Raw genomic sequence first — 20616 nt, 5'->3', positions numbered from 1 at the left:
AGAAATATTTAAGCACGAGGTTTTATCGGTTAAAGATATTTTATCCATTGCTCTTAATGATTTGTACGAATATTATATTGTGGACAGGAAAAACTTTCCTATTTTATCGAGAAAATGGCTGATCGGGGAATGGAGCTCCATCATATAGTGCCACCAAGCGCCCTTTTATGTGGTTTTTAATGTGAATTTTAACAACATGTAATATAGGTAGACAATTTTTGGAATGTTTTATATGGTATGTTTTAATATGTTATACAATGTGTTTTTAATGTACTATATGAGCATTTTAATATGTCCAAAAATATGTTGTTAAAATAAAAATACCCCTCGGGGTTTGTCAACTTAAAAAAAAAAAATCTGTTCTTATCAGTTTAATATCTGATACGTCCCCTATCTGGGGACCATATATTAAATGGATTTTTAGAACAGGGAGCTGGAAAAAGAGCTTGCTCTGTCCACTCCACGCATTGACCTGGTATTGCAGTACCTCCAGGACCGGTGCACCCCCTTTCCTACAGCAGTTTCCAAAAGCAGAAAAAAAAAACCGACGAGCAAGAGGTGCAGCGCAGCTGTGGCGGCGGCTGCTGCTACCACCCAAGCACTTTGATTGACACTCAGCCCGTCTGCTCGCAACATTGTATCCACTGAGCAGCTGCGTCTGCCAGAGTGTGCACAGCACAGGTACAACTGGAAGCAAAACAACACACACACACACACCAGTTCATATGGCAGCCGCACTCTATAGTTCGTACCTACCGCTGCGCTAATAGCCAAGTTGGAAACATCGGGCAGGCACAGCGTATCCTGGCAGCCTGCCTCTGTATGCTCCACGTATTCGGGTCATGGGTGTATGTGCAGGGGGCCCATAAAGTCTCTCTTCCCCACATTGTAAACCAATGCTATCAATGAAGCTTTATAGTTTGGGGGCCCAGTTCCAGACTTTGTACTGGGGCCCCGCAGCTTCAAGTTACACCTCCGGATCAGGATAATGCTAGGCCATTCCAACCAGCCTGTGTGTGTGACCTGCAGTCGCTGGTAGTCGAAAAGCGGCCGGCCCCGGATGCGCGCTTCAGAGTGGACAGACAGCAGCGGACCCCCAATCACACAGGCCCAAGGCTTGCTATGTAGCACGGAATACCTCATTGGACTGCAGCACTCCACGCGGGCTGAGATACACGCTCCACGTGGGATGGGCAGTATTCGTCCATGAAGATCCAGGCCAACGTTTAGAGATGGAGCAACACTCGGGGAGCAAAGAACTCCAACGAACGGACGTCTACTTTACAAGGATGTATTGCTTTATTCAATGCATGGACACAGAAACAGTTCAACCGCTCGATTACAGACCGCAGTCAATACAGTAAAGAAAGAAATGTGTCTGTTTAATGTAAACTTGCATGGAGCTCGTTTGTCAGCCACTGACTGAATGCTGCTGCTGCATGTCTAAAACGTGGTCTGACGTTACATGCACCACCAGGGATAAGGCCTTGCCTATAAGCATTCCCCAGCTGGCAAAAACGGAACCTCCCTGCCTATTCCTCACCATGGAAGAACGGAACCTACCTTTTTTTAAAAAAAAGAAAGCCACAGCAGCAGCCAACTAGATTTTGCTAGGCCGCTGTCTCCCCCTTGTGTGCTGCATAAAAAATGCACTCCACTAAAAATAACAATGATCCACGAAATAGAGCGTATGGAGAGAATGAGGCTTCCAGATGAGCCGTCAGGCTATGATAAATTGTATCACACCTGGGCGATATGGATAGATGCCCGGAGCTCACCCCTATTTACCAAGTGGTTACAGACAGGGACATGTGAGTAACACGTTTAAACCACAATCGTAAATAGAAACAACAATTCCGGAGCCCGCCCCCCCCCCTTTTTGTTTTATTTTCTCTTTCTCCCGTGTCATAGATACCTACCCTCCCTTACCACCACCCCCCCCTTACCCTCCCCTCATTCCCCTGTTTGTAGACCTTATAAAATATCACAGACAAACATGATATAGTTCAACTCGAAATTGATTTATTAAGTTTCATTGTCAAAGTTAATTTTACATTGCTTTGAGATAAGGCAAAAGTTTCCCCCCCTCCATGAAACCAATAAAACCTATATTGAATAAAATAAAAATGATGCAGTTACCGGTAGTTCTGCAGCTTCTTGGTGGAAATAAAGACCATCTCCCGTCTCCCAGCTGCAGCAGAGACTGACTGAAATGGCTGCCAAGCCCGGTATTAATGCTTCTAAATTGATGACATCACAAAGGAGTGACATCGTCAGCCTTCCAAACACCTGGCTCAATTGCATACAGTATGTATGTATGTATGCATGTATGTGAGTGAGTCTATCTATCTATCTATCTATCTATCTATCTTTATTAATTATGTAGAATATAGATATGGATTATTTCTAAATTACAGATTTTGTAGATATAGATTAAAGATAGATTTAAGATTGTATGTGTGTGTGTATATGTGTGTATATGTGTGTATATGTGTGTGTGTGTGTGTGTGTGTATGTATGTATATATAATGTATATATGTAAAAAAAATATAAAATCTGTAGTTATATATGTATGTATGTATGTATGTATGTATGGCGGGCGGGCAAAAAAGGCCTGCTGTATGTTTTTAAGTTCTTCGGATGACCATGCCGCTCTAATATTCTCCTTACTAGGGTCTACTAATGCTGGCCCAGGGGAAGGCAATAAAGCCCTATGGGGCCGAAGCCAATTTCCCTTATTTTAGGTAAAAAGTTTCCATCCGTCCCCACTCGAAATGCGGCCGGCCGAAGAGATCCCTCCAACCGACCGACCGACGCACCTTCAGAGACAAACTAGTGCTTGCTTCTAGTGTCATCGCCGGCTTAACCATCCTTTGTAGGGAGCTGACGAGTCCTGCAGCAGCAGCAGGCTCTGCAAGCCTAGGATGCGTGAGCACGGTGCAAGAGGAAGGACTGAGGGTGTGAGGCTGGGCGCGGTTGAGAAGGCGTGGGGCGGGGCTATGGAAAGTTTTACAAGCTCTCCCAGCTGCCTGGGTGCATTGTGGGTGCGCCCAGAGTGCTGGCTGAGCGTGTTGCCTCAAGCCTTGGAAGTGGAGTTGGGCGGACCGGGCTACAGGTGAAACCCGTTACGGGTTATCGCTTCTCGGCCTTTTGGCTAGATCAAGTGTAGTGCTTGGTCTGGTTGGAGGGTCGTTGGTGTGCTGGGTTCGGCCCAGGCTTTACTGCGAAAGCAGAATCCTTTCTGTGGTTCCTGACCGACAGATTTACTTTGCAAGATGGCTGGAGTAAGAAATACCATTCGTTTTGATGTGGACCTGACTGACAGAGCGAAGAACAGCATGGTGTACGTTGTGCGGGACGTCCTGATGAACAAGTGTGGCGTACTGAAGACGGACATCTACAGCGTACAGGACTTCGCTAGACTAGGCCAGTATGACGTGACTTTCTGTGAGGAATATGCCTGCCTGAACGTCTATGAATGGCTGCGGGGTCACAAGGACAGCGATTTCCTGAGTGGGGTGAGGATAACCCCCTTGTTTGGGATACAGGAGAAGCCGGTCCTGGTACATGTATACAATCCGTATACCGATGTGGCGCTGATAGAGAGTTTCCTCAGACGGTATTGTGAGAATGTGCGCGGCGGAGAGAAACAGAAAAACATTTTGGACATCTTTAATTGTAAATACAAGTTTTTCGTGAGGTTCAGAATGGACCCAAACAGTCTGGGAGGAGTGATGCACCCGCCAGCGAGTTTCTCAATTGCGGGGAACCGAGGATACCTGACCTATCCCGGACAGCCCCTGTACTGCAGGAACTGCAGCCAGTTTGGACACATGAAGGATGTATGCACTAAGGGGCAAGTCTGTCGCAATTGTCAAGGCGAGGGACACCACACGGGTAACTGCTCAAAACCTAAGCGGTGCGACCTATGTGGGTCAGAGGAACATGTGTGTAAAGACTGTCCGGGGACTGAACGCCCCAGAGAAAACCGGAGGAAAACCTATGCGGAGTGTGCTGCAAGTAAACAAAACACTGCTGCTTTGAGTGGGACTGCCGTTGCTAAGCAACCTGCTGTGAGAGCTGCTTCAGTTATGGCTGCCGTTGCTAGGCAACCTGCTGTGAGAGCTGCTGCTGGTAACCCTGAGCAACCTGCTGTGAGAGCTGCTTCAGTTATGGCTGCCGTTGCTAAGCAACCTGCTGTGAGAGATGCTGCTGGTAACCATGAGCAACCTGCTGTGAGAGCTGCTTCAGTTATGGCTGCCGTTGCTAGGCAACCTGCTGTGAGAGATGCTGCTGGTAACTATGAGCCACCTGCTGCCAACGCTAATGCGGTTTCTGTGATATCTGCTGCACGTGTTACTGTCCCCAAGCCACCTACTACAAGTACTACTGCTGTCTCCGTGCCGCCTGCTGCGGCTGCTGTTTCCGTACTTCCTGCTGCGGCTGCTGTTTCTATACCACCTACTGCGGCTTCTGTTTCCGTGCCGCCTGCTGCAGCTGCTGTTTCTATACCGCCTGCTACAAAGAGTGTGACTGGCCAAAACATCAAGAGGAAAGTGGAAAGCCAGAAAGCTGCTACTGCTGTTGTGAATACGAGAAAGGCGGCGGACGCCCAGGTATCGGAGGTCATCCGCGACCTGGAGGAGATTATAGAGGAGGTGGACAGTCCCATCCATCCGTCTGGAGTCATAGACAGTTTCTCCACACCAGAGATGTTTTTGTGTCGCAGGGAGGGTGGTGGGTTTGAAATCAGTGACAGTGACGAGGACTTTACTGAGGTGGCGAGTAAAAAAGCTGCAAAGAAAAGAAGAAATGAGGACAGTGGGAGCGACGACATGGAAACCAGCAACCTTTTTGAGTCGTTGGCGCCAGACGGTGGCGACCATGTGAGGTCATGCTAAACGCCATGACACAAGGACTCATGTGCCTTGACTTAATGTTTAGTATTTATATGTACAGAATACTATGTCTTTGGTGATCCACTCCCAGAACGTACGCGTATTTCAGAATAAAGCGAGAAGAGCGGCCATATTGAGCCTGCTCAGGCAGGAAGGTGCATCGGTGATATGCCTGCAGGAGTGCGGTATCAGTGGTGAGGTTGGCCCCGCTGAGTGGCCCCACGGAGGAGCTGTATGGTCTGGGAGTGGATCCAATAAAAATGACGGTGTGGCAATCCTCATTAATTCCAGGGATATCCGGCTGCTGAGCTACGAGGTGATAGAGGTGGGGAGATGTATCTCAGCCATCTTACAGTACAGGAATGTAAAGTTCCGTATAGTTAATGTTTATGCACCTACCTGTAAAAACGAGAGGAAAAACTTATTTGAGGTAAGATGAGGTTCTTCATGCAGGGCAGGTTGCCTCTCCTATTAGTCGGCGACATGAACTGCGACATCAGCAAGTCTTCCCTGGACGTTTCCAGGAAAATTTTAGTTGAGATTCTTTCTGATTTCCATCTGCAGGATATGCAAACTTTATGTAAGGTTACACCATTTATGCCGACCTACCACGCGGACAGGGGTGGGGTTCACTCCCGCCTGGATTTTTGTTTTGTGTCACATGACTTTAATGCTATTAGTTACAAGCAAAAACCTGTTTTGTTTTCTGACCATGAGGGTGTGCTATGTAAGCTAGTTATTAGGGAGAGCGCTGTGTGTGGGAGGGGGGTGTGGAAGTTAAATGTGAGTCATTTGGAGTGCGAGGATGTGAGAGCGCAGTATGAGTGTGAGTATAAAAAATGGAGCAGGAGAAAGGAGGAGTTCCCCAATATTTTGTTATGGTGGGATTGGGTTAAAAAGAAAACAAAAACCTTTTTTAAGACTGTGGGGTATAAAAGGGCGAGTGAGAAAAAAAGAGAGTATATCAGGCTTAACGCCCAATTAAGTCTACTGTTAAAGCTCCGTGAGAGTGGCATGGAGGTCCAGCAGGACATCATACAAATTAAAAGAGACATAAACAAGTTCCTGCTACAGAAAGGGAGAAGTATCATATATAGAGCCAAAGTTGAAAGAATGGAGTATGATGAAAAATGTACACGTTTTTTCTTCAAGAAAACTTTTGCAAAAAAACCTACCTTTGAGTGTGTGGTGGATGAGGATGAGTGTGAGGTGAGGGGGGAGGGGGTGCATGAGGTGATTGCGGGGTTCTATGAGGAGTTGTATGCGGATAGGTGGAGGGATGAATGTCTGGAGAGCGAGGTTCTGAGTGAGGTAGAGGGTAGGCTTGGGGATGTGGAGCGGGCATCTATCATGCGGGAGGTGTCCACAAATGAGGTGTTTGAGGTAATGCAGAGCTTGGCCTTAAATAAGACACCCGGTGCGGATGGGTTGCCGGTGGAGTTCTACCGGATGCTGTGGAATGTGGTGGGCAAGGATTTAAGTGAGGTGTGCAAGTACATGTGGATGAATGCAGAGATGGCTGATAGTATGCGTGAGGGTGTGGTTGTGTTGATACCAAAGAAGGGTGATCTAAAGCTTTTAAAGAACTGGCGTCCTATCACATTGTTAAACTGTGACTATAAAATCTATGCTAAGATAATTGCCAACCGTATGCGTGACGTGGTGGAGTGTGTGGTGAGTGAGGACCAGTATTGTGCGGTGCCTGGGAGACGTGTGCATGAGAGTTTGTGTCTGATGAGGGATGTGTTGTGGGACTGCAAGAAGCGAAAGAAGAGTGTGTATGTGGTGAGTGTGGATTTTGAGAAGGCGTATGACAGGTTGTCGCATGGGTTTTTGTTTCGAGTGTTGTTGCGAATGGGATTTCCGGCCGAGTTTGTGTGCAGAGTGAGGAGTTTGTATGCAAATATCTATAGTAGCATGTTGGTGAATGGGAAGGTTGGAAGGAGAGTGAATGTGAAGTCTGGAGTGCGTCAGGGGTGCCCGCTGTCGGCTGTGGCGTTTATTTGCGCCATGGAACCTTTGTTATGTATGATCAAGAGAGACAAGGTAGTGCGGGGAATCCATATCCCTGGCAGCAACGGAAGAGAGTTGAAGGTGAGTGCTTACATGGATGATGTGTGTGTGATGTGTGAGTCTGAGTGTGCGGTGAGGAGGGTGAAGCTGTTGGTGTCTATTTTCTGTGGTGCATCTGCTTTCCGTGTGAATTGGGACAAGAGTGAATGTAAGGTGTTTGGTGAGGCTGTGTTGAGTGCGGATGTGGGGTTAAATAGAGTGGATGGGGCTATCAAGATTCTAGGAATTAGTTTTGACAGTAGTCTAGATGGGAAGGAGAGTTGGCGAGAAGCAAAACAGAAAGCAGAAAGTTGTTTAAATTTTTGGAGGCTGCGGAACCTTACCTTCATAGGTAAGACTCTGGTGATCAAAAGTGTGATTCTACCAATATTTCTTTATGTGGCGATGGTTTTCCCGCCAGACTACATGACCCTTAGGAGACTGAATAGAATCCTCTTTACCTTTTTTTGGAGGTCAAGAATGGAGCGGTTGAGGAGAGACGTGGTGGTGAAGAGTTGGAGAAAGGGGGGAGTGAGTTTTCCCAATCTGGAAGTTTACTTTGGTTGCAACATTATCTTTTTCTTGTTAACATTGTTTCAGAAAGATACAAAAGGGGCGTGTATGATGAGGTATTTGGCAGGGAGATTGTATGTACGGATGAAGTGGTGCGAGTATGATCTACGTAAGCCAGTGGCGTTTGAGAGTCCAAAGTGGTATGAATGGGTTGTCAATTTTGTGGTGAAGTTTGAGTTGAGTGAGTGCGAGGTGAGTGTGCTGAAGAATAAGCGGATGGTGCGGAAGATCATTGAGAGTAAGGATGTGGTGTGTGACATTAATTCTGTGCGAGGAGCGGATGTAGAGAAAGTGTGGAAGAAGGTACAGATGGACGGAATGAGTAATAGGCAGAGTGAGATTGTATGGCAGAGTCTGCATGGTGTGTTACCAGTACGAGAGTTTCAGAGTGTGAGAGGCTTGGTGAGGAGTGAGAGATGTCCGAGAGAGGGGTGCGGAGGATGTGAGAGTGTAATGCATGTTTTCTGGAACTGTGACTATGCGCAGAATGTACTGCGGAGACTCGGCACATTGTGCAGGGAGATAACGGGAGCCACTTTCATCAATTATGAGTTAGTTATGTTCGGGTTAGGTGTGAGTGATTGCGTGAAGCAGAGACTGTTGTGGCTCTTCTTGGCGTGTGTGAAGGAAGTGTTGTGGGATGTGAGGAATGTGTATGTGTTTAAGCGGAAGGATCTGAGTGTTAAGGACAGCGTGCGAATGGTGCTGGGGAAATTGTATTTTATTTATTTGTGGGACAAAAGCAAAGGAGGGGTGGATGCGGAGGGGATGTGGAAAGTCAAAAAATGGATTCAGTTGGTTAATTTGTCATGAGTTTAACATGTTTTTAAGTTGTATTTGATGTGATGAACTGTTTTATGATGTGTAAATAAAGCCGTTCTGGTTTTTCAAAAAAAAAAAAAAAATCTGTTCTTATCAGTTTAATATCTGATACGTCCCCTATCTGGGGACCATATATTAAATGGATTTTTAGAACAGGGAGCTGGAAAAAGAGCTTGCTCTGTCCACTCCACGCATTGACCTGGTATTGCAGTACCTCCAGGACCGGTGCACCCCCTTTCCTACAGCAGTTTCCAAAAGCAGAAAAACAAAACCGACGAGCAAGAGGTGCAGCGCAGCTGTGGCGGCGGCTGCTGCTACCACCCAAGCACTTTGATTGACACTCAGCCCGTCTGCTCGCAACATTGTATCCACTGAGCAGCTGCGTCTGCCAGAGTGTGCACAGCACAGGTACAACTGGAAGCAAAACAACACACACACACCAGTTCATATGGCAGCTGCACTCTATAGTTCGTACCTACCGCTGCGCTAATAGCCAAGTTGGAAACATCGGGCAGGCACAGCGTATCCTGGCAGCCTGCCTCTGTATGCTCCACGTATTCGGGTCATGGGTGTATGTGCAGGGGGCCCATAAAGTCTCTCTTCCCCACATTGTAAACCAATGCTATCAATGAAGCTTTATAGTTTGGGGGCCCAGTTCCAGACTTTGTACTGGGGCCCCGCAGCTTCAAGTTACACCTCCGGATCAGGATAATGCTAGGCCATTCCAACCAGCCTGTGTGTGTGACCTGCAGTCGCTGGTAGTCGAAAAGCGGCCGGCCCCGGATGCGCGCTTCAGAGTGGACAGACAGCAGCGGACCCCCAATCACACAGGCCCAAGGCTTGCTATGTAGCACGGAATACCTCATTGGACTGCAGCACTCCACGCGGGCTGAGATACACGCTCCACGTGGGATGGGCAGTATTCGTCCATGAAGATCCAGGCCAACGTTTAGGGATGGAGCAACACTCGGGGAGCAAAGAACTCCAACGAACGGACGTCTACTTTACAAGGATGTATTGCTTTATTCAATGCATGGACACAGAAACAGTTCAACCGCTCGATTACAGACCGCAGTCAATACAGTAAAGAAAGAAATGTGTCTGTTTAATGTAAACTTGCATGGAGCTCGTTTGTCAGCCACTGACTGAATGCTGCTGCTGCATGTCTAAAACGTGGTCTGACGTTACACGCACCACCAGGGATAAGGCCTTGCCTATAAGCATTCCCCAGCTGGCAAAAACGGAACCTCCCTGCCTATTCCTCACCATGGAAGAACGGAACCTACCTTTTTTTTAAAAAAAGAAAGCCACAGCAGCAGCCAACTAGATTTTGGTAGGCCGCTGTCTCCCCCTTGTGTGCTGCATAAAAAATGCACTCCACTAAAAATAACAATGATCCACGAAATAGAGCGTATGGAGAGAATGAGGCTTCCAGATGAGCTGTCAGGCTATGATAAATTGTATCACACCTGGGCGATATGGATAGATGCCCGGAGCTCACCCCTATTTACCAAGTGGTTACAGACAGGGACATGTGAGTAACACGTTTAAACCACAATCGTAAAGAGAAACAACAATTCCGGAGCCCGCCCCCCCCCCCTTTTTGTTTTATTTTCTCTTTCTCCCGTGTCATAGATACCTACCCTCCCTTACCACCCCCCCCCCCCCTTACCCTCCCCTCATTCCCCTGTTTGTAGACCTTATAAAATATCACAGACAAACATGATATAGTTCAACTCGAAATTGATTTATTAAGTTTCATTGTCAAAGTTATTTTTACATTGCTTTGAGATAAGGCAAAAGTTTCCCCCCCTCCATGAAACCAATAAAACCTATATTGAATAAAATAAAAATGATGCAGTTACCGGTAGTTCTGCAGCTTCTTGGTGGAAATAAAGACCATCTCCCGTCTCCCAGCTGCAGCAGAGACTGACTGAAATGGCTGCCAAGCCCGGTATTAATGCTTCTAAATTGATGACATCACAAAGGAGTGACATCGTCAGCCTTCCAAACACCTGGCTCAATTGCATACAGTATGTATGTATGTATGCATGTATGTGAGTGAGTCTATCTATCTATCTATCTATCTATCTATCTTTATTAATTATGTAGAATATAGATATGGATTATTTCTAAATTACAGATTTTGTAGATATAGATTAAAGATAGATTTAAGATTGTATGTGTGTGTGTATATGTGTGTATATGTGTGTATATGTGTGTGTGTGTGTGTGTGTGTATGTATGTATATATAATGTATATATGTAAAAAAAATATAAAATCTGTAGTTATATATGTATGTATGTATGTATGTATGTATGGCGGGCGGGCAAAAAAGGCCTGCTGTATGTTTTTAAGTTCTTCGGATGACCATGCCGCTCTAATATTCTCCTTACTAGGGTCTACTAATGCTGGCCCAGGGGAAGGCAATAAAGCCCTATGGGGCCGAAGCCAATTTCCCTTATTTTAGGTAAAAAGTTTCCATCCGTCCCCACTCGAAATGCGGCCGGCCGAAGAGATCCCTCCAACCGACCGACCGACGCACCTTCAGAGACAAACTAGTGCTTGCTTCTAGTGTCATCGCCGGCTTAACCATCCTTTGTAGGGAGCTGACGAGTCCTGCAGCAGCAGCAGGCTCTGCAAGCCTAGGATGCGTGAGCACGGTGCAAGAGGAAGGACTGAGGGTGTGAGGCTGGGCGCGGTTGAGAAGGCGTGGGGCGGGGCTATGGAAAGTTTTACAAGCTCTCCCAGCTGCCTGGGTGCATTGTGGGTGCGCCCAGAGTGCTGGCTGAGCGTGTTGCCTCAAGCCTTGGAAGTGGAGTTGGGCGGACCGGGCTACAGGTGAAACCCGTTACGGGTTATCGCTTCTCGGCCTTTTGGCTAGATCAAGTGTAGTGCTTGGTCTGGTTGGAGGGTCGTTGGTGTGCTGGGTTCGGCCCAGGCTTTACTGCGAAAGCAGAATCCTTTCTGTGGTTCCTGACCGACAGATTTACTTTGCAAGATGGCTGGAGTAAGAAATACCATTCGTTTTGATGTGGACCTGACTGACAGAGCGAAGAACAGCATGGTGTACGTTGTGCGGGACGTCCTGATGAACAAGTGTGGCGTACTGAAGACGGACATCTACAGCGTACAGGACTTCGCTAGACTAGGCCAGTATGACGTGACTTTCTGTGAGGAATATGCCTGCCTGAACGTCTATGAATGGCTGCGGGGTCACAAGGACAGCGATTTCCTGAGTGGGGTGAGGATAACCCCCTTGTTTGGGATACAGGAGAAGCCGGTCCTGGTACATGTATACAATCCGTATACCGATGTGGCGCTGATAGAGAGTTTCCTCAGACGGTATTGTGAGAATGTGCGCGGCGGAGAGAAACAGAAAAACATTTTGGACATCTTTAATTGTAAATACAAGTTTTTCGTGAGGTTCAGAATGGACCCAAACAGTCTGGGAGGAGTGATGCACCCGCCAGCGAGTTTCTCAATTGCGGGGAACCGAGGATACCTGACCTATCCCGGACAGCCCCTGTACTGCAGGAACTGCAGCCAGTTTGGACACATGAAGGATGTATGCACTAAGGGGCAAGTCTGTCGCAATTGTCAAGGCGAGGGACACCACACGGGTAACTGCTCAAAACCTAAGCGGTGCGACCTATGTGGGTCAGAGGAACATGTGTGTAAAGACTGTCCGGGGACTGAACGCCCCAGAGAAAACCGGAGGAAAACCTATGCGGAGTGTGCTGCAAGTAAACAAAACACTGCTGCTTTGAGTGGGACTGCCGTTGCTAAGCAACCTGCTGTGAGAGCTGCTTCAGTTATGGCTGCCGTTGCTAGGCAACCTGCTGTGAGAGCTGCTGCTGGTAACCCTGAGCAACCTGCTGTGAGAGCTGCTTCAGTTATGGCTGCCGTTGCTAAGCAACCTGCTGTGAGAGATGCTGCTGGTAACCATGAGCAACCTGCTGTGAGAGCTGCTTCAGTTATGGCTGCCGTTGCTAGGCAACCTGCTGTGAGAGATGCTGCTGGTAACTATGAGCCACCTGCTGCCAACGCTAATGCGGTTTCTGTGATATCTGCTGCACGTGTTACTGTCCCCAAGCCACCTACTACAAGTACTACTGCTGTCTCCGTGCCGCCTGCTGCGGCTGCTGTTTCCGTACTTCCTGCTGCGGCTGCTGTTTCTATACCACCTACTGCGGCTTCTGTTTCCGTGCCGCCTGCTGCAGCTGCTGTTTCTATACCGCCTGCTACAAAGAGTGTGACTGGCCAAAACATCAAGAGGAAAGTGGAAAGCCAGAAAGCTGCTACTGCTGTTGTGAATACGAGAAAGGCGGCGGACGCCCAGGTATCGGAGGTCATCCGCGACCTGGAGGAGATTATAGAGGAGGTGGACAGTCCCATCCATCCGTCTGGAGTCATAGACAGTTTCTCCACACCAGAGATGTTTTTGTGTCGCAGGGAGGGTGGTGGGTTTGAAATCAGTGACAGTGACGAGGACTTTACTGAGGTGGCGAGTAAAAAAGCTGCAAAGAAAAGAAGAAATGAGGACAGTGGGAGCGACGACATGGAAACCAGCAACCTTTTTGAGTCGTTGGCGCCAGACGGTGGCGACCATGTGAGGTCATGCTAAACGCCATGACACAAGGACTCATGTGCCTTGACTTAATGTTTAGTATTTATATGTACAGAATACTATGTCTTTGGTGATCCACTCCCAGAACGTACGCGTATTTCAGAATAAAGCGAGAAGAGCGGCCATATTGAGCCTGCTCAGGCAGGAAGGTGCATCGGTGATATGCCTGCAGGAGTGCGGTATCAGTGGTGAGGTTGGCCCCGCTGAGTGGCCCCACGGAGGAGCTGTATGGTCTGGGAGTGGATCCAATAAAAATGACGGTGTGGCAATCCTCATTAATTCCAGGGATATCCGGCTGCTGAGCTACGAGGTGATAGAGGTGGGGAGATGTATCTCAGCCATCTTACAGTACAGGAATGTAAAGTTCCGTATAGTTAATGTTTATGCACCTACCTGTAAAAACGAGAGGAAAAACTTATTTGAGGTAAGATGAGGTTCTTCATGCAGGGCAGGTTGCCTCTCCTATTAGTCGGCGACATGAACTGCGACATCAGCAAGTCTTCCCTGGACGTTTCCAGGAAAATTTTAGTTGAGATTCTTTCTGATTTCCATCTGCAGGATATGCAAACTTTATGTAAGGTTACACCATTTATGCCGACCTACCACGCGGACAGGGGTGGGGTTCACTCCCGCCTGGATTTTTGTTTTGTGTCACATGACTTTAATGCTATTAGTTACAAGCAAAAACCTGTTTTGTTTTCTGACCATGAGGGTGTGCTATGTAAGCTAGTTATTAGGGAGAGCGCTGTGTGTGGGAGGGGGGTGTGGAAGTTAAATGTGAGTCATTTGGAGTGCGAGGATGTGAGAGCGCAGTATGAGTGTGAGTATAAAAAATGGAGCAGGAGAAAGGAGGAGTTCCCCAATATTTTGTTATGGTGGGATTGGGTTAAAAAGAAAACAAAAACCTTTTTTAAGACTGTGGGGTATAAAAGGGCGAGTGAGAAAAAAAGAGAGTATATCAGGCTTAACGCCCAATTAAGTCTACTGTTAAAGCTCCGTGAGAGTGGCATGGAGGTCCAGCAGGACATCATACAAATTAAAAGAGACATAAACAAGTTCCTGCTACAGAAAGGGAGAAGTATCATATATAGAGCCAAAGTTGAAAGAATGGAGTATGATGAAAAATGTACACGTTTTTTCTTCAAGAAAACTTTTGCAAAAAAACCTACCTTTGAGTGTGTGGTGGATGAGGATGAGTGTGAGGTGAGGGGGGAGGGGGTGCATGAGGTGATTGCGGGGTTCTATGAGGAGTTGTATGCGGATAGGTGGAGGGATGAATGTCTGGAGAGCGAGGTTCTGAGTGAGGTAGAGGGTAGGCTTGGGGATGTGGAGCGGGCATCTATCATGCGGGAGGTGTCCACAAATGAGGTGTTTGAGGTAATGCAGAGCTTGGCCTTAAATAAGACACCCGGTGCGGATGGGTTGCCGGTGGAGTTCTACCGGATGCTGTGGAATGTGGTGGGCAAGGATTTAAGTGAGGTGTGCAAGTACATGTGGATGAATGCAGAGATGGCTGATAGTATGCGTGAGGGTGTGGTTGTGTTGATACCAAAGAAGGGTGATCTAAAGCTTTTAAAGAACTGGCGTCCTATCACATTGTTAAACTGTGACTATAAAATCTATGCTAAGATAATTGCCAACCGTATGCGTGACGTGGTGGAGTGTGTGGTGAGTGAGGACCAGTATTGTGCGGTGCCTGGGAGACGTGTGCATGAGAGTTTGTGTCTGATGAGGGATGTGTTGTGGGACTGCAAGAAGCGAAAGAAGAGTGTGTATGTGGTGAGTGTGGATTTTGAGAAGGCGTATGACAGGTTGTCGCATGGGTTTTTGTTTCGAGTGTTGTTGCGAATGGGATTTCCGGCCGAGTTTGTGTGCAGAGTGAGGAGTTTGTATGCAAATATCTATAGTAGCATGTTGGTGAATGGGAAGGTTGGAAGGAGAGTGAATGTGAAGTCTGGAGTGCGTCAGGGGTGCCCGCTGTCGGCTGTGGCGTTTATTTGCGCCATGGAACCTTTGTTATGTATGATCAAGAGAGACAAGGTAGTGCGGGGAATCCATATCCCTGGCAGCAACGGAAGAGAGTTGAAGGTGAGTGCTTACATGGATGATGTGTGTGTGATGTGTGAGTCTGAGTGTGCGGTGAGGAGGGTGAAGCTGTTGGTGTCTATTTTCTGTGGTGCATCTGCTTTCCGTGTGAATTGGGACAAGAGTGAATGTAAGGTGTTTGGTGAGGCTGTGTTGAGTGCGGATGTGGGGTTAAATAGAGTGGATGGGGCTATCAAGATTCTAGGAATTAGTTTTGACAGTAGTCTAGATGGGAAGGAGAGTTGGCGAGAAGCAAAACAGAAAGCAGAAAGTTGTTTAAATTTTTGGAGGCTGCGGAACCTTACCTTCATAGGTAAGACTCTGGTGATCAAAAGTGTGATTCTACCAATATTTCTTTATGTGGCGATGGTTTTCCCGCCAGACTACATGACCCTTAGGAGACTGAATAGAATCCTCTTTACCTTTTTTTGGAGGTCAAGAATGGAGCGGTTGAGGAGAGACGTGGTGGTGAAGAGTTGGAGAAAGGGGGGAGTGAGTTTTCCCAATCTGGAAGTTTACTTTGGTTGCAACATTATCTTTTTCTTGTTAACATTGTTTCAGAAAGATACAAAAGGGGCGTGTATGATGAGGTATTTGGCAGGGAGATTGTATGTACGGATGAAGTGGTGCGAGTATGATCTACGTAAGCCAGTGGCGTTTGAGAGTCCAAAGTGGTATGAATGGGTTGTCAATTTTGTGGTGAAGTTTGAGTTGAGTGAGTGCGAGGTGAGTGTGCTGAAGAATAAGCGGATGGTGCGGAAGATCATTGAGAGTAAGGATGTGGTGTGTGACATTAATTCTGTGCGAGGAGCGGATGTAGAGAAAGTGTGGAAGAAGGTACAGATGGACGGAATGAGTAATAGGCAGAGTGAGATTGTATGGCAGAGTCTGCATGGTGTGTTACCAGTACGAGAGTTTCAGAGTGTGAGAGGCTTGGTGAGGAGTGAGAGATGTCCGAGAGAGGGGTGCGGAGGATGTGAGAGTGTAATGCATGTTTTCTGGAACTGTGACTATGCGCAGAATGTACTGCGGAGACTCGGCACATTGTGCAGGGAGATAACGGGAGCCACTTTCATCAATTATGAGTTAGTTATGTTCGGGTTAGGTGTGAGTGATTGCGTGAAGCAGAGACTGTTGTGGCTCTTCTTGGCGTGTGTGAAGGAAGTGTTGTGGGATGTGAGGAATGTGTATGTGTTTAAGCGGAAGGATCTGAGTGTTAAGGACAGCGTGCGAATGGTGCTGGGGAAATTGTATTTTATTTATTTGTGGGACAAAAGCAAAGGAGGGGTGGATGCGGAGGGGATGTGGAAAGTCAAAAAATGGATTCAGTTGGTTAATTTGTCATGAGTTTAACATGTTTTTAAGTTGTATTTGATGTGATGAACTGTTTTATGATGTGTAAATAAAGCCGTTCTGGTTTTTCAAAAAAAAAAAAAAAATCTGTTCTTATCAGTTTAATATCTGATACGTCCCCTATCTGGGGACCATATATTAAATGGATTTTTAGAACAGGGAGCTGGAAAAAGAGCTTGCTCTGTCCACTCCACGCATTGACCTGGTATTGCAGTACCTCCAGGACCGGTGCACCCCCTTTCCTACAGCAGTTTCCAAAAGCAGAAAAACAAAACCGACGAGCAAGAGGTGCAGCGCAGCTGTGGCGGCGGCTGCTGCTACCACCCAAGCACTTTGATTGACACTCAGCCCGTCTGCTCGCAACATTGTATCCACTGAGCAGCTGCGTCTGCCAGAGTGTGCACAGCACAGGTACAACTGGAAGCAAAACAACACACACACACCAGTTCATATGGCAGCTGCACTCTATAGTTCGTACCTACCGCTGCGCTAATAGCCAAGTTGGAAACATCGGGCAGGCACAGCGTATCCTGGCAGCCTGCCTCTGTATGCTCCACGTATTCGGGTCATGGGTGTATGTGCAGGGGGCCCATAAAGTCTCTCTTCCCCACATTGTAAACCAATGCTATCAATGAAGCTTTATAGTTTGGGGGCCCAGTTCCAGACTTTGTACTGGGGCCCCGCAGCTTCAAGTTACACCTCCGGATCAGGATAATGCTAGGCCATTCCAACCAGCCTGTGTGTGTGACCTGCAGTCGCTGGTAGTCGAAAAGCGGCCGGCCCCGGATGCGCGCTTCAGAGTGGACAGACAGCAGCGGACCCCCAATCACACAGGCCCAAGGCTTGCTATGTAGCACGGAATACCTCATTGGACTGCAGCACTCCACGCGGGCTGAGATACACGCTCCACGTGGGATGGGCAGTATTCGTCCATGAAGATCCAGGCCAACGTTTAGGGATGGAGCAACACTCGGGGAGCAAAGAACTCCAACGAACGGACGTCTACTTTACAAGGATGTATTGCTTTATTCAATGCATGGACACAGAAACAGTTCAACCGCTCGATTACAGACCGCAGTCAATACAGTAAAGAAAGAAATGTGTCTGTTTAATGTAAACTTGCATGGAGCTCGTTTGTCAGCCACTGACTGAATGCTGCTGCTGCATGTCTAAAACGTGGTCTGACGTTACACGCACCACCAGGGATAAGGCCTTGCCTATAAGCATTCCCCAGCTGGCAAAAACGGAACCTCCCTGCCTATTCCTCACCATGGAAGAACGGAACCTACCTTTTTTTTAAAAAAAGAAAGCCACAGCAGCAGCCAACTAGATTTTGGTAGGCCGCTGTCTCCCCCTTGTGTGCTGCATAAAAAATGCACTCCACTAAAAATAACAATGATCCACGAAATAGAGCGTATGGAGAGAATGAGGCTTCCAGATGAGCTGTCAGGCTATGATAAATTGTATCACACCTGGGCGATATGGATAGATGCCCGGAGCTCACCCCTATTTACCAAGTGGTTACAGACAGGGACATGTGAGTAACACGTTTAAACCACAATCGTAAAGAGAAACAACAATTCCGGAGCCCGCCCCCCCCCCCTTTTTGTTTTATTTTCTCTTTCTCCCGTGTCATAGATACCTACCCTCCCTTACCACCCCCCCCCCCCTTACCCTCCCCTCATTCCCCTGTTTGTAGACCTTATAAAATATCACAGACAAACATGATATAGTTCAACTCGAAATTGATTTATTAAGTTTCATTGTCAAAGTTATTTTTACATTGCTTTGAGATAAGGCAAAAGTTTCCCCCCCTCCATGAAACCAATAAAACCTATATTGAATAAAATAAAAATGATGCAGTTACCGGTAGTTCTGCAGCTTCTTGGTGGAAATAAAGACCATCTCCCGTCTCCCAGCTGCAGCAGAGACTGACTGAAATGGCTGCCAAGCCCGGTATTAATGCTTCTAAATTGATGACATCACAAAGGAGTGACATCGTCAGCCTTCCAAACACCTGGCTCAATTGCATACAGTATGTATGTATGTATGCATGTATGTGAGTGAGTCTATCTATCTATCTATCTTTATTAATTATGTAGAATATAGATATGGATTATTTCTAAATTAAAGATTTTGTAGATATAGATTAAAGATAGATTTAAGATTGTATGTGTGTGTGTATATGTGTGTGTGTGTGTGTGTGTGTGTGTGTGTGTGTGTGTGTGTGTATGTATATATAATGTATATATGTAAAAAAAATATAAAATCTGTAGTTATGTATGTATGTATGTATGTATGTATGTATGGCGGGCGGGCAAAAAAGGCCTGCTGTATGTTTTTAAGTTCTTCGGATGACCATGCCGCTCTAATATTCTCCTTACTAGGGTCTACTAATGCTGGCCCAGGGGAAGGCAATAAAGCCCTATGGGGCCGAAGCCAATTTCCCTTATTTTAGGTAAAAAGTTTCCATCCATCCCCACTCGAAATGCGGCCGGCCGAAGAGATCCCTCCAACCGACCGACCGACGCACCTTCAGAGACAAACTAGTGCTTGCTTCTAGTGTCATCGCCGGCTTAACCATCCTTTGTAGGGAGCTGACGAGTCCTGCAGCAGCAGCAGGCTCTGCAAGCCTAGGATGCGTGAGCACGGTGCAAGAGGAAGGACTGAGGGTGTGAGGCTGGGCGCGGTTGAGAAGGCGTGGGGCGGGGCTATGGAAAGTTTTACAAGCTCTCCCAGCTGCCTGGGTGCATTGTGGGTGCGCCCAGAGTGCTGGCTGAGCGTGTTGCCTCAAGCCTTGGAAGTGGAGTTGGGCGGACCGGGCTACAGGTGAAACCCGTTACGGGTTATCGCTTCTCGGCCTTTTGGCTAAGACCAAGTGTAAAGCTTGGTCTTGGCTGCGGGCCGTGGGTGTGCTGGGGTTTTCCCAGTGAGAAGGATCGCTTCATCTGTGGTGTTACACCGACAGTTACCTTGCAGAATGTCTGGAATTAAGAATACTATTCGGTTTGAGGTGGAGTCCACGAGCAGCCTGAAGAATAATGTGGTTTATATCGTCCGGGACATACTACTGGAAAAAGGTGATGTACCATTGGAGGAGATTTACAGTGTGCAAGACTTTCCCCGTCAGGGGCAATATGATGTCACCTTTTGTGATGAAGGTACATGTTTAAATGTTTTTGAATGGCTGCGAAGCCGGAGAGACACTGAGCTCCTTAACGGGGTTAAAATAACCCCCCTGTTTGGCTTGCAGGAGAAGCTAGTGACTGTTCATGTGTTTAACCCTTACACGGATGTGGGCCTCCTTTTCAGCTTCCTTGAGCAGTATTGTGACCATGTGCGTGGAGGTGAAAAACAAAAGAACATTCTGGGGATCTTCAACTGTAAATATAAATTTATTGTGAGACTGAAGAGGAACCCAAGTCGCATTGGGGGAGTGATGCACCCCCCTGCAAATTTTTCTATAGCTGGCTACCGGGGTTACTTATATTATTCAGGACAGCCGACCTATTGCCGAAATTGTGAGCAGTTTGGCCATATAAAAGCTGACTGTACGAAGGGCCTGGTATGCAGAAACTGCAAGGGCGGTGGGCACCATGCTGGCGACTGCCCTATGCCAAAGCGGTGCGATCTTTGCGGGTCGTCTGAACATGTGGTGAAGGATTGCCCGGCGAATGGTGGGTCTGGTGGCTGGCGGCGAGCTCCTGACGAGGGAGCAGCCAGCAAGGTGAGTGCTGCTGCGGGTGTGGCTGCTGCTGAGCCTCGATCATCAGCTGCGGCTAACGAGGTGCCTGTCCAGCCTGAGCAGGGAACTGCTAAGTGTGTTGCACCTGGTGTTCCAGTGAAAGCTAAGGCGGTGAGAGCTGCAGCTGCGTCTGTGTCTGCTAAAGCAGGAAAAGAGGAGGACATAAAGCGGAAGGTGGATACGCAGAAAGTGCCTGAGTTAGAGACTGCGTCAGAGGCCCAGGTTGCCAGTGTCATAAGACAACTAGAGGAGGTTATTGAGGGGGTTGAGAGCCCTGTCCACCCCTCAGACCCGGCAAATATTGGCAATTTCTCATCTCCAGAGACTAGTTTGTGTCACAGGGAGGGTGGTGGGAATAAAAATGATGCTAGCGATAGTGAAATGGAGTTTATACCAGTGGCAAGTAAAAAAGTTGCCAAAAAAAGAAAAAATGAGGCGGGTAAGGCGGAAAGAGTGGA

At 47.5% G+C, this 20616-nt stretch overlaps 1 non-coding gene and 2 pseudogenes across 1 annotated transcript; all 3 read left to right on the top strand.

The window, feature by feature from the left end:
* The first annotated feature begins 320 nt into the window (after positions 1-320).
* Positions 321-509, top strand: LOC136573865 (U2 spliceosomal RNA). The gene has a single exon (XR_010786081.1). It is a non-coding gene; the product is annotated as a U2 spliceosomal RNA (small nuclear RNA).
* A 7893-nt stretch (positions 510-8402) lies between these two features.
* LOC136573916 (U2 spliceosomal RNA) lies at positions 8403-8581 on the top strand (annotated as a pseudogene).
* A 7892-nt stretch (positions 8582-16473) lies between these two features.
* Positions 16474-16652, top strand: LOC136573915 (U2 spliceosomal RNA; annotated as a pseudogene).
* The last annotated feature ends 3964 nt before the right edge of the window (positions 16653-20616 follow it).

The sequence above is a fragment of the Eleutherodactylus coqui genome, chromosome 7 (assembly GCF_035609145.1).
Source record: "Eleutherodactylus coqui strain aEleCoq1 chromosome 7, aEleCoq1.hap1, whole genome shotgun sequence".
NCBI classification, from domain to species: domain Eukaryota; kingdom Metazoa; phylum Chordata; class Amphibia; order Anura; family Eleutherodactylidae; genus Eleutherodactylus; species Eleutherodactylus coqui.
Note: the sequence above shows the minus strand (reverse complement) of the source record. Positions and strands in the feature narration are given on the sequence as shown.